Here is a 16,597-nt window from a genome sequence, read left to right as displayed (position 1 = left end):
TAAAATTTTCTTTGCTGGCCACAAACATAAGTCATGCGCTATTTGGTTCACATATAGTCTTTTTGCTCTCCCTATTACTACTTAAATAGACTGCTGCCAGAAAGTTCTTTGTAAACCTAAAATAGAGACTAACATTGATTCCTATCACTAACTGAAGGACCTCAAAATTTTTGAATACTACTAAGTAGAAGGGACACACATTTAGAAAACAGAATAAATGAAGTTTATCATTTCATTCTCTAGCTTCTAGTGTGTTAAATTGATAGCTTTCTACATCTCAAAGTCATTGTTATAAATCAGTGGAAGGCTAGATGCTCCAGGAAGCCATATACATTACTTCTACATTAATACATAAAACATCTCAGATCGTACCGGAATGCAGTCTTAATGCTTCCAAGTGAGATTTCCTATAAGCAATCACAAATCTAAAATAGTTTAAAATAATAGGTGACATGCCCATGCCTTCCTTTTTTTTTCTTCAATCTGGAAATCAGTCACAATTATCATTTCATTTATAATATACATCTAAATCAAATTAGTCAGGCAGTTAAACTGTCTCAATAATAATCAAATCAATCTCTATTCTTTTCTTTTCATGTGTCAACCTCCCAGGTTCTGGAGTCCAAACCTTGGCATGCATGTTGCAATGGACAAATCCCTGAGGCCAAGTGAGCATTGTCTGCTCTCTACAAGACTACTTACTGACTACTGAATACTCAATTCTGCAGAAAGCCCCTGTGGAGTCTAGATTTTATGTAGATTCATAAGAACATGTATGAGTAAATGAGGTAAATAAAGAAGTAAACGTGTCTGAGAAATGGTTAGAACTATGAGCAGTGGGGAGGAAGAGGAAAATGAGTATGTGTGTAGAATATGGTCAAAGTATACTTTATCTTGTATGAAATTGTGTTTATGAAACCCACTACTATGAATGATAACTGTACACTAAAAAAGAAAAAAGTTAAGAGCATTCATTTTGTCTTCAATCTTTCTAAATATAAAGCACAATAAATTGACCCAATGCAAATACAATATACATGAGATCTTTCTTAATTTTTAAGTTACAAATTGCAACATAATATCTGAACACATGTTTTTTCCACAGGATTGTATTCTTATTAGTGCAGCTATTCTAAGAACTCTGTGCACTACTATGTAACTATTTACACGTCTATAAAGGAAATAAAAAGCATGATCTTTGACCACCTAGTTACTTTTCATAATGTAATAGTCTCACCTTCCCACTATCTCTGCTTAGATTCGCTAGCAACAAATCCATGACCTTTTCTTCTTCATCACCCATTTATTTCCCACCATTGTCTTCATTACCATCATCCTAAGCACCTGTTAGATCTTACCTGTATAGTTCCCATATAAGCAATAATTTATCTTTCATTATTTTTATTCAGTTTTAGCCTTTAGGGGTATGTTCAAACACGATCAATTTATTCTATTTCATCAAACTTCAAATCCATGGCTCCCCAGCAAGTCAGATGGCATTCTTACCTCCAGAAATGGAAGTATCACCAGTAAAACATAGCTGTCAGTCCCATGGCATCCTGCTTCAAACAGTGCATTCACCATATTTCATAATTACTAATCCAGCTCTTAGACATGTGATAACCAAGTTCAGGAGCTCAACCACAGCTTGGTGTCTCAATGCAGCCTTCATATCCTTTTCACATATGATCTTCTTGATAAAAAGAAACAAAAATTCAAAGTATAACTTTTTTTTTATCAATAGCTCAGGACTCTTCATCATCAAACCACATTTGTGCACCTAATAAAATATACAGAAGAATTACTGACACATCAAAAAGTATATTTGGTGATTCAATTATTACAACAACTTGAGCTGTATCTCAGATTAATAAGAGCATGTTTAATAATCAAGTAATTAAAAATGCCTTCAATTTCATTTTGTTGTGGCCTCTGTGACACACAAAGGCCAGTTAGCTGGCTGATTTCAGTAAATAAAAGAAAAAGTTGTACAGGTAATTCTTTAAATCTAGGTCAACTTGATCAAAAGCACAACTCCAGCAGAGATAATCTCATGTTGACTCCTCTACAGAACAGCTAGGAATCTGAATAGGAGCAGACAATCCAGTTCCACAAGGAAGTTACATTGTCAGGAATAGAGTTTCTAACAATCTCACAGAAGGATTAAAAGGAGATGCTCTGAGTGTTCATGTACTTAAAGAGAAAATAGGTCTCTGAGTTAGGAAAAGGGATTTAAATTACCTTTACACAGGAAAAGTTTTCCAAAACTTAGCCAGCAGATTTTTATAATATCCCTCATCAAACCATGTCCATCATTCAGCTGTATTTTGAGCTTATGATTGAAGCGTCTTCCTAACTATAAAGACCAGCAATATATTGTCTCTTGGGTAATGTACTTGGGGACAAAGAGGTCACAGTGAATAATGCAAATGGTACAAATTTCTAAGGCATGTGGCCTTTTATCACTTTTACATCCCTTAGTGGCCACACCTCTAATGATTGATGATCCAATCATATTGCCAGTAAATTCACATTTACCACTGCAGTGATCATGGTTTTCCCAGTGGCAGAGCTACATTGGAACTGGGTCACCTGATACTTCCAAAGCAAACCAAACAAAAAATAATAAAGATATTAGTATCACCTATTTAATTATTGGCTCTAATATTAAGATGTAACAATTGCCACATAGTTATCTCCTTGTCTGAAAATACCAAAGAAAGAGAATACTGCTTACCTAGGACATATACCAAGGTCCTTGTATCAATGTTTTTTATCACTTATTTTGATATTTATCTCTGTTCTGTTCAGACAATTGCTGAAATTTTGTGAAAATTAAGAATTTTGAAAATGTACTTTACTCAAGAAAATTAAGGAATAAATCATTTCTATGTTCAAAAGAGCAAAAGTTCAAAAATGTTTCAAATTTAGAAATATGTGTAGTAATTTCTTATAAGTAATATTTTCAAATATTTATAATAATAGATATATTAATATTTTATTAATTATACATTTTTAGAATTAAAAAGTAAACATATCTAAATATTAAATTTAAATTAATTTAAAACTTTTCTTGCTTAATGTTGAAAAGTACTAATAGCCAACATTTACAGTGTTCTTCCATGATTACTGCTGACTAATGAGCATATTGCACTAGAAAAATGTCCTGAGTCAGAAGTATTACCTAGTGATCCAGACATGGGTAACATCAGTTTCCTCAGTTTATTATTATCACCTGCACAATTGAGAATGATTTTTAGATGTTTTGTTCCTTTAATAATCATGCCTCTAAAGTTCCACATGCTGCTACTACTTATGTTCATATATTATTTATATTTGTGTTTTAAATAACTTTTCAATGAAGCAGATGGAAAAGAGGAATGTGACAGAATTTGTTCTCCTGGGGCTCACACAGAACCCAAACATGCAGACAATTGTATTTGCTGTGCTTTTGGTCAACTACATAGTCTCTGTTGTTGGAAATTTGCTCATTCTGGTCACCATTACACACAGTCGATTGGTAGGATCCCCTATGTACTTCTTCCTTGCCTATCTCTCATTTATTGATGCTTGCTATTCTTCTGTCAATAACCCTAAACTGATTTTTGATTCACTTCATGAAAAAAAGACTATCCAGTTCAATGGTTGCATGACTAAAGTCTTTGGGGAGCATTTCTTTGCAGCTGCTGAAGTCATCCTGATGCTGTGATGGCTTATGATCGCTATGTAGCCATCTGCAAGCCACTGCACTATGCAACCATCATGAACCGAGTAGTATGTAACCTACTGGTGGGAGTGTCATGGATGGGAGGCTTTCTTCATGGAATCATAAAGATCCTGTTTATTATTGATTACCTTTCTGTGGCCCTAATGTCATAGATCACTTTATGTGTGATCTTACCCCTTTGCGTGAACTGGTGTGCACTGATACCCACATTCTGGGACTATTTGTTGCTGCCAACAGTGGGTTTATCTGTCTATTAACATTTATACTTCTTCTAGGCTCCTACACAGTTGTCCTGTGCTCACTAAGAAACCACAGTGCAGAAGGGAGGCGCAAAGCCCTCTCTACTTGTGTCTCCCACATCACAGTGGTTGTCTTATTCTTTGTGCCTTCCATTTTTGTGTACATGAGGCCTGCAACTACTTTACCCATTGACAAGGCACTTGCTGTGCTGTGGATATCACTCTGTATAAATAAAATGCTGATTTGCCAGTAGCCAGGCAGTAAATATAGGCGGGACAAGTAAAGAAGAGAATTGTGGGAGGTAGAAGGCTGGGGAGAACAGATCCTGCCAGCCGCCACCATGATAAGCAGCATGTAAAGACACTGGTAAGCCACAAGCCATGTGGCAAAGTATAGACTAATAGAAATGGGTTAATTTAAGATAAAAGAAGTAGATAACAAGAAGCCTGCCACGGCCATACAGTTTGTAAGCAATGAAAGTTTCTGTGTGTTTTCTTGGTTGGTTCTGAGCATCTATGGGCCTGGCAGGTGACAGAGATTTGTGCTGACTGTGGGCCAGGCAGAAAAACTAACTACAAATGGCACCCAACGTGTTGGCAAGATTTTCCACCTGAAACCTAAGAAAAAAGATTCTAAAATGGAGCTGAAAACAGCTTCCCAGTTGTCTCTCTCAAGTTAGTGGCAGCCTGTCAGTTTGAGCTACTATGGCGGGTTCCTGGTATGTGCGTCTGGCCTGCAATGTGGCAGGAATGAGTAGTCTACAAGCCACACTTTACTATGCTGCATGGTAGATTTAGCCTTTGCTAGTTAAAAAAACAACAAAAATGTTTCTGGGCTATGCACTACTTTGATAGAACTGCTTCTGATAGTTGATGGTACACATGGCTCCAGACCCAGAGCTGGCATTAAACTGTACCACAGCAATGTGGGAAAGAGGAGGTGGGTGGAGCCAGGAGCCACAATGGCATGGCTTTCATTCTTACAAAGATGGTTATTACACAGAGAATCTGGTTTGTGTTGTCTTTGGGATTTTTAACTGCAGAAAAAGATTTGATCATAAAAGCTGTTGTGTTAAACAAATATGTGAATTTTAAAGGTATCTTGACTTCAAAATTTGGATATAAGGATATGTTGCTTTGGAAAGGAGTGTCTGCTTTTGTTTCCACAGAAAGCCAGAGGCTGTGGATTTGTTCCAGATTAAGATACATCAGGTTTGATCAGCCAAGACCACCAGAAAGGCCCAGATGATCCAACATCCAGAATGGTTTCAAGGCAACTGGCTCAGAGATTTACCCTCACGGACTACTCCATAATCCTTAAATTTTCTTTATGTCCCCATAAGATACAGCACCCCCTCCAGCAGCAAGTAGTAAGAAAAACTACGACCAAATTCCAAGCTGGCTTTGGAGATGGAATTGGCTCACTCCTTCTCTAAACCCAAGCACATTGTTAAAAGAAAAGGTTAAGAGACTCTTGTGTCCCATATCAGAAGAGCCCTCTAGTGTGGGACAGAGAAAATCCAATATTTTATTTAAAACAGGTTGATTATAAATTCAATCTCTTTCTAAAGTGAAAAAGGGGATATAATATAGATATGATAGGATGAAAGGATAGATTAAAAGGAACTTACTTCTAAACAACAACAACTTTTTAAAAATGTATTACATTGGTATAGATTTTAGTCTATTGATACAAACTTAAAGTTAATTTTGTTATACTGTGTATATTTCTACTCTTGTTTAAGGTATTATGTTTGTACATCTCATTTTAAATTGTAATGGATAATTAAAAATAGATTAATAATTAGTCATCTAGGATAATCATACTCATAGCCATGTTAGTTAAATCATATAGGTATACATAGAGATATTTCATATAGATAGGTAATTGTCAAATACTTCAAAGACCTGCAGAATATGGCATTTAAAATATTTTTAAAATTTAGATTTTTTGGACAGTTAGACATGTCTGCTCCTGGCAACACCAATTTACTTCAGAGAGGAGGATGGGCATTGAAGATACTTCATATGGAGTTTATCTTCACCTTGGCAAACATACCCATTTGGGCAAGAAACTGTTCTTGCCCGGACTACTTGATCGACTGGACATGCAGGACCCATACAAAGGTTACCACTGAACTTTGCGTGAAAAATTGGTCCTTCAGGTTCCTGCTTCCCAGAGGAAACTGCCAGACATTCTACAGGACACTGAAAAAAGTGACCAAGAGACTCTAGCCCTGTGGGCTGAAGACAAATGCCCCAACTTTACAAAGGAACATTAGGTGACTCTCCAGGCTGCCAGCTGTCTCTGTCTACCCTGCAAGACTCCCAAAAGTTACTTGCATCCTTCTCTTGGTTCTCAGATAATAATATGTCTTTGATGTAGTTGAAGACTAGATAGCTATAATTTCCTCAGTTATGATAAAAGATAAGTTAGATATAAAACCTTAAACTCACAAATATAAGATAGTTAGGATATCTTCTTTAATATTATAACTGTAATTCTTGCTTAATAATTGTTTTGGTATCTGTAATTTTACTATGTAAAAGTTAACCTCCTTTTTTTACCAAAATAGAAAAGGGGAAGTGCTGTGGATATCACTCTGTATAAATAAAATCCTGATTGGCCAGTTGCAAGGCAGGAAATACAGGCGGGACAAGCAGAAAAGAGAATTGTGGGAGGTAGAAGGCTGGGGAGGACAGATACTGCCAGCTGCCGCCATGAGAAGCAACATGTAAAGACACTGGTAAGCCACAAGCCATGTGGCAAAGTATAGACTAATACAAATGAGTTAATTTATGATAAAAGAAGTAGATAACAAGAAGCCTGCCACGGCCATACAGTTTGTAAGCAATGAAAGTTTCTGTGTGTTTACTTGGTTGGTTCTGAGCATCTATGGGCCTGGCGGGTGACAGAGATTTGTCCAGACTGTGGGCCAGGCAGGAAAACTCTAACTACATTGCTGTATTCTATACAATGATAACTCCTATGTTAAACCCTTTAATCTATACCTTGAGAAATGCTCAAATGAAAGTTGCTATTAGGGAACTGTTCAATACAAAAATTCATTCAGAAGACAAATAAACATACCTCTGTGAAAATCAGGAAAAGACTCAATGTACAATATTTTGTAGTTGGAGAGCTTCTCTCCAGGTTCCACCAAGCTCCTGAGGTCCCACAACCCATGTATAAAATAATCATACAGACACTTACATTATTTAAACTGCTTGGCCATTAGCTCAGACCTACCATTGTCTAGCTCTTACTCTTAAATTAACCCATTTCTGTTAGTCTATACTTTGCCACATGGCTTGTGGCTTACCATTGTCTTTACATGCTGCTTCTCCTGGCAGTGCTGGCAGTGTCTCCTCCCAGCCTTTTTGTTCCCAGCCTTCTCCTCTTCCTTGTCCTGCCTACCCTATCCTTCCTGCCTGGCTACTGGGCAATCAGCACTTTATTTATACAGAGTGATATCCACAGCACTTCCCCTTTTCTTTTTTGTTAAAAAGGAGGGTTAACTTTTACATAGTAAAATTACAAATAACAAAACAATTATCAAGCAAGAATTATAGTCACAATATTAAAATAGATATCCTATCTATCTTTTATTTGTGAGTTTAAGGTTTTATATTTAACTTATCTTCTATCATAACTTAGGAAATTATAGCTATCTAGTCTTCAACCACATCAAAGAACTCAGAAGGATATAATATTACCTGAGAACCGGGAGAATAATGCAATTAACTTTCATGGGTCTTGCAGGGTAGACAGAGACAGCTGGCAGCCTGGACAGTGACCCAATGTTCCTTTATAAAGTTGGGGCATTTGTCTTCAGCCCACAGGCCTAGAGTGTCTTGGTCAGTTTTTCCAGTGTCCTGTACAATGTCTGGTAGTTTCCTCTGCAAAGCAGGAACCTGAAGGACCATTTTGTTAAGCAAAGTTTAGTGGTCACCTTTCTATGAGTCCTGCATATCCAGTCTATCAAGCAGTCGAGGCAAGAAAGGTTTTTGTCCAAATGGCTATTTTTGCCAAGGTGAAGATAAACTCCATATGAAGTGTCTTTAATGCCCATCCTTCTCTCTGAAGTAAATCAGTGCTGCCAGTGCTGTCTCAATGTCCAGAAAGTCTAAATTTTAAAAATATTTAAAATGTCATATTCTGTAGACCTTTGATGTGTTTGAAGATTACCTATCTATCTGAAATATATCTATGTATACCTAGAAAACTTAACATGACTATGTTTGACTATCATAAGAGACTAATTGATGTGTATTTCTTAATTATCCATTACAATCTAAATGAGTTGCATAAACATAATATCTCCAACGAGAGTAGAAATATATATACAGTATAACAAAAATAACTTTAAGTTTATATCAATAGACTAAAATTTAGACCAATGTAAGACATTTTAAAGAATTTGTTGTTCTTTAAAAGTAAGTTTATTAATCTACCCTTTTATCCTATTATATCTATATCATATGCCTCCCGCCCCTTTTTTTAGAAAGAGATCACATTTATTATCAACCTGATTTAAATAAAAATATTGGTTTTTCTCTGTCCCATATCAGAAGGCTCTTCCGATTTGGGATACAAGAAGCTCTTAACCATATTTTTTACTTGTATGTCTGGGTTTAGAGAAGGAGTGAGCCAATTCCATCTCCAAAGCCAGGTAGATAATTTTGGGAAATTGGACGTAGTTTTTCTTACTATTTCCTGCCAGCGGAGGGTGCTGTATCTTATAGAGACACAAAGAAAATTTTAGGATTATGGCGTAGTCTGTGAAGGTAAACCTCTGAGTCAGTTGCCTTGAAACCATTCTGGATGTTGGATCATCTGGGCCATGGTGTCATCAGAGACCTTTCAGGTGGTCTTGGCTGTTCAAACCTGATGTATCTTAATGTGGAACACATCCACAGCCTCTGGCTTTCTGTGGAAACAAAAGCAGAGACTCTTTTCCAAAGCAACATATCCTTATATCCAAATTTTGAAGTTAAGGCACCTTTAAAATTCACATATTTGTTTAAATCAACAGCCTTTACAATCAAATCCTTTTTGTATTTAAAAATCCCAAAGACAACATAAACCAGATTCTCTGTGTAATATCCATCTTTATAAGACTGAAACACCACTGTGGCTCTTGGCTCTGCCCACCTCAGCTTCCTAACATGGCTGTGGTATAGTTTACTGCCAGCTCTGGGTCTGGAGCCATGTGTAGGATCAACAATCAGAAGCAGTTCTATCAAAGCAGCACATAGCCCAGACTTTTTTTTTTTTTTCTTTTTTAACTAGCAAAGACTATACCACCCAGCAGAAGAGTAAAGTGCTGCTTGTAGAAACTTTTTTATTTTTATTTTTTTTAAACTAGCAAAGGCTAAACCACCAAGCAGCAGAGTAAAGTGCTGCTTGTAGATTCCTCATTCCTGTTGCACTACATGTCAGACGCACACGCCAGGAACCCACCATAGTAGCTCAAACTGGCAGGCTGCTGCTAACTTAAGAAAGACAACTAGGGAGCTGTTTTTAGCTCAATTTTAGAATCTTTGTTCTCAGGTTTTAGGTGGAAACTCTTGCCAATACGTTGGGCGCCATTTGTACGTGGAGAGCTTCTCTCCAGGTTCCACCAAGCTCCTGAGGTCCCACAACCTATGTATAAAATAATCATACAGACACTTACATTATTTAAACTGCTTGGCCATTAGCTCAGGCCTACCATTGTCTAGCTCTTACTCTTAAATTAACCCATTTCTGTTAGTCTATACTTTGCCACATGGCTTGTGGCTTACCATTGTCTTTATATGCTGCTTCTCCTGGCAGTGGTGGCAGTGTCTCCTCCCAGCCTTTTTGTTCCCAGCCTTCTCCTCTTCCTTGTCCTGCCTACCCTATCCTTCCTGTCTGGCTACTGGGCAATCAGCACTTTATTTATACAGAGTGATATCCACAGCAATGGTTTTTTTTGTTTGTTTGTTTGTTTTGTTGTTGTTGTTGTTTTTTGTTTTTTTGTTTTTTTCAGGACAGGGTTTTTCTGTGTATCTTTGTGCCTTTGCTGGAATTCATTCTGTAGCCCAGGTTGGCCTCTTACTCACAGAGATCAACCTGCCTCTGCCTCCTGAGTGTTGTGATTAAAGGTGTGTGGCACTACTGCCTGTGTCAATGTACATCTTTGTGTTGACTCCATATAGATTATTTACAGCATGAGGATTAAAATAACTGTTGTTTGTGGTGTGGCTTTGAAGGAATCAGAAATAAGAACCATATATTGAAGAAACCTAATCCTGTCTAGGTTATTATTGCACTACTGGTATAACACACATTTCCCCTCTCTGATGCTTATTCAGTACTATTTGTTGTGTCTCACTCCAGAAATGCTTGTTATAATGAGGTGAGCCCCAAGTTATTCGGGTCAGAATATCCTGATTTCTGTTTCAACTATCTTATTCGTCATCTAGGCACACAGACTATGTCTTTTGTTGTTGAATATTTGCTGTTAACTCCTGCAACCTAAACCACATTCTTAATTTTCATTGGTATTTCCTAGTTCTGTGATATTTATCTACTGTAATCACCAATTAACTGTAAAGAAACATTCAGTGTCTATTCTCTCAGCCATAACTACCTTTCTCAGGGATTTATCAGAATTGTCTTCTGAGCACAGCTAGGTTGAGTAGTAGGATTAACATGATAAATGGCACTAATATTCCTATTTCATTGATATTTGTATCTCTCCTTCACCATATTTAGATAAGACAATTTTCAACATTTCTAATTTAAGCATTGTGGTCTCTCCTTTTTAGCCATGTCACAACCAATTATATGGACAATGATCTCATCACTATCTGAACTGCAACACTGAATGAAGGCTCTTGGTCTAGGAAGTCTACATTGTTAATGCTGAATTGATAGAGGCTGAAGTTTGCCCCACTTCAGTGAATAAATACAAAAGCCACATTTAATAGTCTAGAGACTTTTTCCAAGGAAAGATACCTAGCTTTGTATTCTTGTCTTTTTTTTTTAATCCCTGTTGTAGCTATTATATTCATGGATTTTCTTCCAAATTTAAAACTTTATTGTTATAAATTAAATTATAAAATATACTTAATAAATATGAAATTTTAATTTTCACTTTGAATCTGAGTATAAAGTAACAGAATATCACTACTGCATTACTTACAAAAGTGGTAGTATCCATGCAACCAGCAAGTTATCTGGTGACACGCCTATTTCACAATTCTAGTGAGTCTAGAGAAAACATATTGAACCCATGTGACCATTTACTACCAGGCATTTTCACTACTGATTTTAAATCATGATATTTAGTAACTCATTTAAGAAAATGGTAGTGTTCTGAGTACAAAAATTATTTGATCCAGTAGGTGGTATTCTATAGGATCAAGATAATGAGAATCCTATATAAATTAAGTTTTAAAATCCAGAAATATCTTGATCGTTAGCAGCTAAGTAAAGCCTAAAGTCAGAAGAATGTAAATAGACATACTCATTAATAAGATTTTCTTTTGAGAACGAGTAATGGTTCCATTGAAAAAAATAAGGAATAATGACTTTAAATTGTGATTAATATACTGTATCTCTGTTAAGTCAGAGTAAACTTTTCACCTCAGAAAGTAATTCTTTTGGATTCATAATATCCTCTGTCCAAAAGTGAACCACTTTTTAAACTCCATGTAAACAGGATTCATAATCTGAAACCTTTTTTTTCTCCAAATGCTGTTTTTCACTTAGATACCTTAAATTCCAAAATGGCAAATGACTGCCTGTTTAAAGGATTTTTAATAAATGTTGAGGAGAGAAAATATTTGGGACCAGTAATGTTTTATTTTTTTCCTTATTTTGAGTATTTCATAATACATTGAGAATGTGATCCAAATTTATGGCTTAAAGATAATTTTATGTACTTTTAGCACACTTGTATTTTGACTGCAAACTACCACAAGATGAGGTGTGGAATTTTCTATTCTTGGCATCATGTCTGAACACAGTGTTAGTTTTTACAGTGCTTTGTGTTTTCAATTTTTATATTAGGTGTGTTCTACCTGTATGATTAATGCTAACTTAAACATTTGTCAGACTTCTATTTCTAAACCTAACAGTTACTACATTGTTGAGGTCAGATTTAATTTACTAAATAATATGATCATGAACTTGAATGAAACCTTAGTGAATCCTTGCAAAGATACATAATTTTCCAGAAGATTTTTCTCTAGTTACAGAATCTGTCCACTCCTTCAATCCCATTTTTAGGCATTTAGCTTTTGCAATGTTCTCTTGATGTTGGTTTCTCATTTGCTCTTTCTCTATGGCTTCAATTATGTTGGGCAAATTCCAAGACAATACAGCTCAAGCTAGGAACAGTGCCATGAGGGCAAAGATAACTGTTGTAATGAAGCCACATGGGTCCTTTGAAGCCCATTCCACACTATACTTGGCCCAAGCTTTGATGTCAAGCCTCTTCATAGCAAGTAGGAAACGGGGGCTTGTGCTGGACTAGTGTGCTCTAATTTTTCCTGGGATTATGGTTGAACCATCACAATTAAGATGACCGTTCATTATTGTCTTCTTTAGTTTGACCACATTTTGGAGAGGTTTGAATTCACCAGGCAGTAAGTATAAATATATCTGAGTGAAAAATTTTCATAAAATATATTCTATTCATACACCCACACCCTCCCTGATCCTTTCCACTTCCCCACTAACCCAACTGCATGCCCTTTTTTGCTCTTTAAAAAGAAAAAGAACAGGCAAATGACAATAAGAAATAATTAAGAAGCACAAGAAACAACAACAACAACATATATACACACACATGTACACATACACACACACACACACACACACACACACACACACACAAACAAACAAAACAACAACAAAAAAAAAAAACCACACAGAGCTTGGAAACCATAATATACAGGCAAAATATCAATGAGAAGAGATGATGGAACAAAACATTGAGACAAAAGAAATGTATAAAAAAAATTCAAAAAAAAAACCTGAGCGAGAAAACAGTAGTGTATTCTGAGAAAAACAATATATTTCTTGTAATTTTTTGGAGACATAAATGGTATGTTCAAATGTGTGATTATACTTATTTGTTTTTTGTATTTGTGGGGTTGGATAACTGAGCTCAGGGCCTCCCACCTTGTAACCATGTATTCTGTCAATGAAGTATAGGACAAGCTAGCTGGTGGTTAGAGTCCAATCCATCTACAAAGCTCTGAAACATGTTGAGCTAATTAAAAGTTAATTTCTATCTCAATAACAGGATAAAGAAATGGCTGTGTCTCATACCCGTACATTGCAATTATTGTTTTTACTGTTTTTCAGACTATAGATGAGGAGATTAGGTATAGGGGCAATCATATGTAAAACATGGAAACTTCCTTCTCCTTGTTCTGACTTCGTAAGGCAGTATGTAGGTATACATTTCAGGCACATAAATTATAACTGCCACCATTATGTGAGAACTACCAGTTGAGAGAGCTTTGCATTCCCCCCATGGATGATCTTGTCCTCAGATTATACAAACCTGAAAATGTACCCAGATCTGCATCTCTACTGTGGTTCTCATGCTCATCAGACACTTGGCTACAGCAAAGATAAACATTTACTGTAATTAATGCACTGCCCAATTGCTGGTAGGGAATCTTTATCCTACTGTCCATTATCTTGGTCTACTATGGTGTCATTGTCAACCTCCTGTACTACATGGTCATTATGAATGGGAAAAGGTATGATATGCTGATTGTCCTGTACCCATGATTTCATTCCTATCCCATACTTTATTAGGTTCAGGATACCTGGTTTGGCATTGAAATTCTTGATCTATTTGTTGTAGTTTTATGCTAGATAATAGATATAGGTATAGTTCTACATATAGATATTCAGTTTGATCAGCATCATTTTTAAAGATGTCTTATCCACAGTGTATATTTTGGCCTCAATTTAAAAAAATAATGTACCTCTTGGTTTATGAAATAATGGCTGCAACTTCAAATATATTCAATCAACACATATGTTTTTAAGCCAATGCTCTTGCTGTTTTAATTATTAGCTCTGTAACATAATTTGAAATATGAGATAGTGATATCTCCAGGTATTTTATTATTCAAGATTATTTTAGCTATTTTTTTGTTTTGTCGTGTGTGTGTGTGTGTGTATGAATGTGTCTTTCTATATGAAGCTTACCATTGTTCCTTTTTTTTCTATTTTTGTGAAGATTTGTGTTGGAATTTTGATGTTCATTTCATGGAATTTATAGACCTTTTTTTGATCAAGCTAAGACTTCAAGTACTATACTGAATATGTAGGAAGAAAGCAGATGTCCTTAAAACAAGGTAGTCTTGTTCCTGATTTTAGTGGAGATGCTTTGTGATTTCTTCATTTAGTTTTATATTGGCTGTTTATTTGCTGTAAATCATCTTTATTATCTTGAAGTATGTCCATTGTATCCCTAGTCTTTCCAGGATATTTATCATAAATCGATATTTGATTGACAAATACCTTTCTTCATGTGTTTTTTGTTGTTTTCTTTCAGTCTATTTATATGGTACATTAAGTTTATTGATTTACATATTTTGAAGCATTTCTGCATCTCTGGAATGACACTTATTTGATCATGGTGGAAAACTATTTGACTTGTTCTTGGATTCAGTTTGTTACATTTTTATTGGGAATTTTTATATATATGTTCATAAGGCATAATGTTTTATAATTTACTTTTGTTATTGAGCTTTATGTGGTTTTGGCATCAAAATAATAGTGGATCCATAAAAATAATTAGGAAATATTATTTCACTTTTATTTTGTAGAATAATTTGAGAAATATTGGCCTGTATTGTTATTTGAAGATCTGGTAGAATACTGTGCTGATTCCATTTGGACAAGGTCTTTTAAAAAATGATTTTTGAGAAAGAAGCCAAAACTGTACAATGGAACAAAGAAAGCATCTTCAACAAATTGTGCTGTAATAACTGGACGTCAACATGTAGAAGACTGCAAATACATCCGTATTTGTCACCATGCAAAAAACTTAGGTCCAAGTGGATCAAAGACTACAACATAAATCCAGTTACTCTGAACCTGATAGAAACAAAGTGTGAAGTCGTCTTGAATGCACTGCTACTGGGGAGCACTTCCTAAATATAACCCCAGTAGCACAGACAGTGAGAGAAACAATTAATAAATGGGACATCTTGAAACTGAGAAGCTTTTGTAGGGCAAAGGATACAGTCAATAAGACAAAAGGAAAGCCCACAGAATAGGAAAAGACCTTCACTAACCCCACATCTAACAGAGGGCTGATATACAGAATATATAAAGAACCAAGAAATTAGACATCAAAATATGCAACAGTCCAATTTAAAAAAAAATGGGATATATAGCTAAATAGAGAATTCTCAACAGAAGAAGCTAAAATGGCTGAAACACATTTAAGGAATTGCTCAACATCCTTAAACATCATGGAAATGCAAATCAAAATGACTCTGAGATACCATCTTCTACCCTTTAGAATGGCTAAGAACAAAAACACTGAAGACAGCTGATGTTGGAGTGGTTGTGGAACCAGGGGAACACTCCTACAATGTTGGTGGGAATGTAAACTTGTACAGCCACTTTGGAAGTAAATATGGTGCTTTCTTAAAAAATTGGGAATCAATCTCCCTCAAGACTCAGCTATACCACTCTTGGGCATATACCCAAGGAATATTCAAACATACCACCAGGACACATGGTCAACTATGTTCATAGCAGCATTATTTGTAATAGCCAGAACATGGAAACAACCTAGATACTCTTCAAGTGAGGAATGGATAAATAAAATGTGGTCCATATACACAATGGAGCACTACACAGCAGAGGAAAAAGAGTGACATCATGAGATTTGCAGGCGAATGGATGGAACTAGAAAATATCATCCTGAGTGAGGTAACCCAGATTCAGAAAGACAAACATGGTATGTACTCACTCATAAGTGGATACTAGATGTAAAGCAAAGGATAATCAGACTGCAACTGAGAACTTGAGGTAGTCTACCTAGTCAAGAGGACCCTATGAAAGACACAGGAATTGCCCAGAAACAGAGAAATGCATGAGATCTACATGAGAATACTGGGGGTGAGGTGGGTAATGGAGGGCAAGGATTGTGGACAAGAGAGCTTAGGGCAGCAGGAGAGCCCAGCTGGATCAGGAACAGAGTGGGAGAACAAGGGAAGAGATTCCACGATAAATGAAGACCTCATGGGAAAAGGAAGAAGCAAAGTGCTAGAGAAGGGCCCAGAAATCCACAAAGTTGACTCCACTATAGACTACTGGCAATGGCCGGTAGAGTGCCTGAGCTGACCTACTCCAGTGATCAGATGGCCAAACACCCTAACTGTCATGATAGAACTCTCATCCAGTGACTGATATTAGCAAGAATTGTTAAAATGTCTTATCAACAAAAGTCAAACCTGAGGCCAGTTGTTGGGGTGAATGATGGAAGATCAGAGAAACAGAGCAGGCCACAGCTTCCTCACCTTGCCAGTTCCTCAGCTGATCCTGTTTCCTCAGACTGGAAGCTTCTGTGTCCTCATCCAAATGGATCTCAGCTGAACTGCTTCTCAATAGTCTAAA

The 16,597-nt window shown here is 36.2% G+C and overlaps 1 pseudogene; it reads left to right on the top strand.

The window, feature by feature from the left end:
* Positions 1-3,358: 3,358 nt before the first annotated feature.
* Positions 3,359-7,051, top strand: LOC118582832 (annotated as a pseudogene).
* Positions 7,052-16,597: the final 9,546 nt, after the last annotated feature.

Source organism: Onychomys torridus, chromosome 4 (genome assembly GCF_903995425.1).
Source record: "Onychomys torridus chromosome 4, mOncTor1.1, whole genome shotgun sequence".
In the NCBI taxonomy this organism is placed as follows: domain Eukaryota; kingdom Metazoa; phylum Chordata; class Mammalia; order Rodentia; family Cricetidae; genus Onychomys; species Onychomys torridus.
The sequence above is the reverse complement of the archived record's forward strand: the minus strand, read 5'-3'. Positions and strand labels throughout refer to the sequence as shown.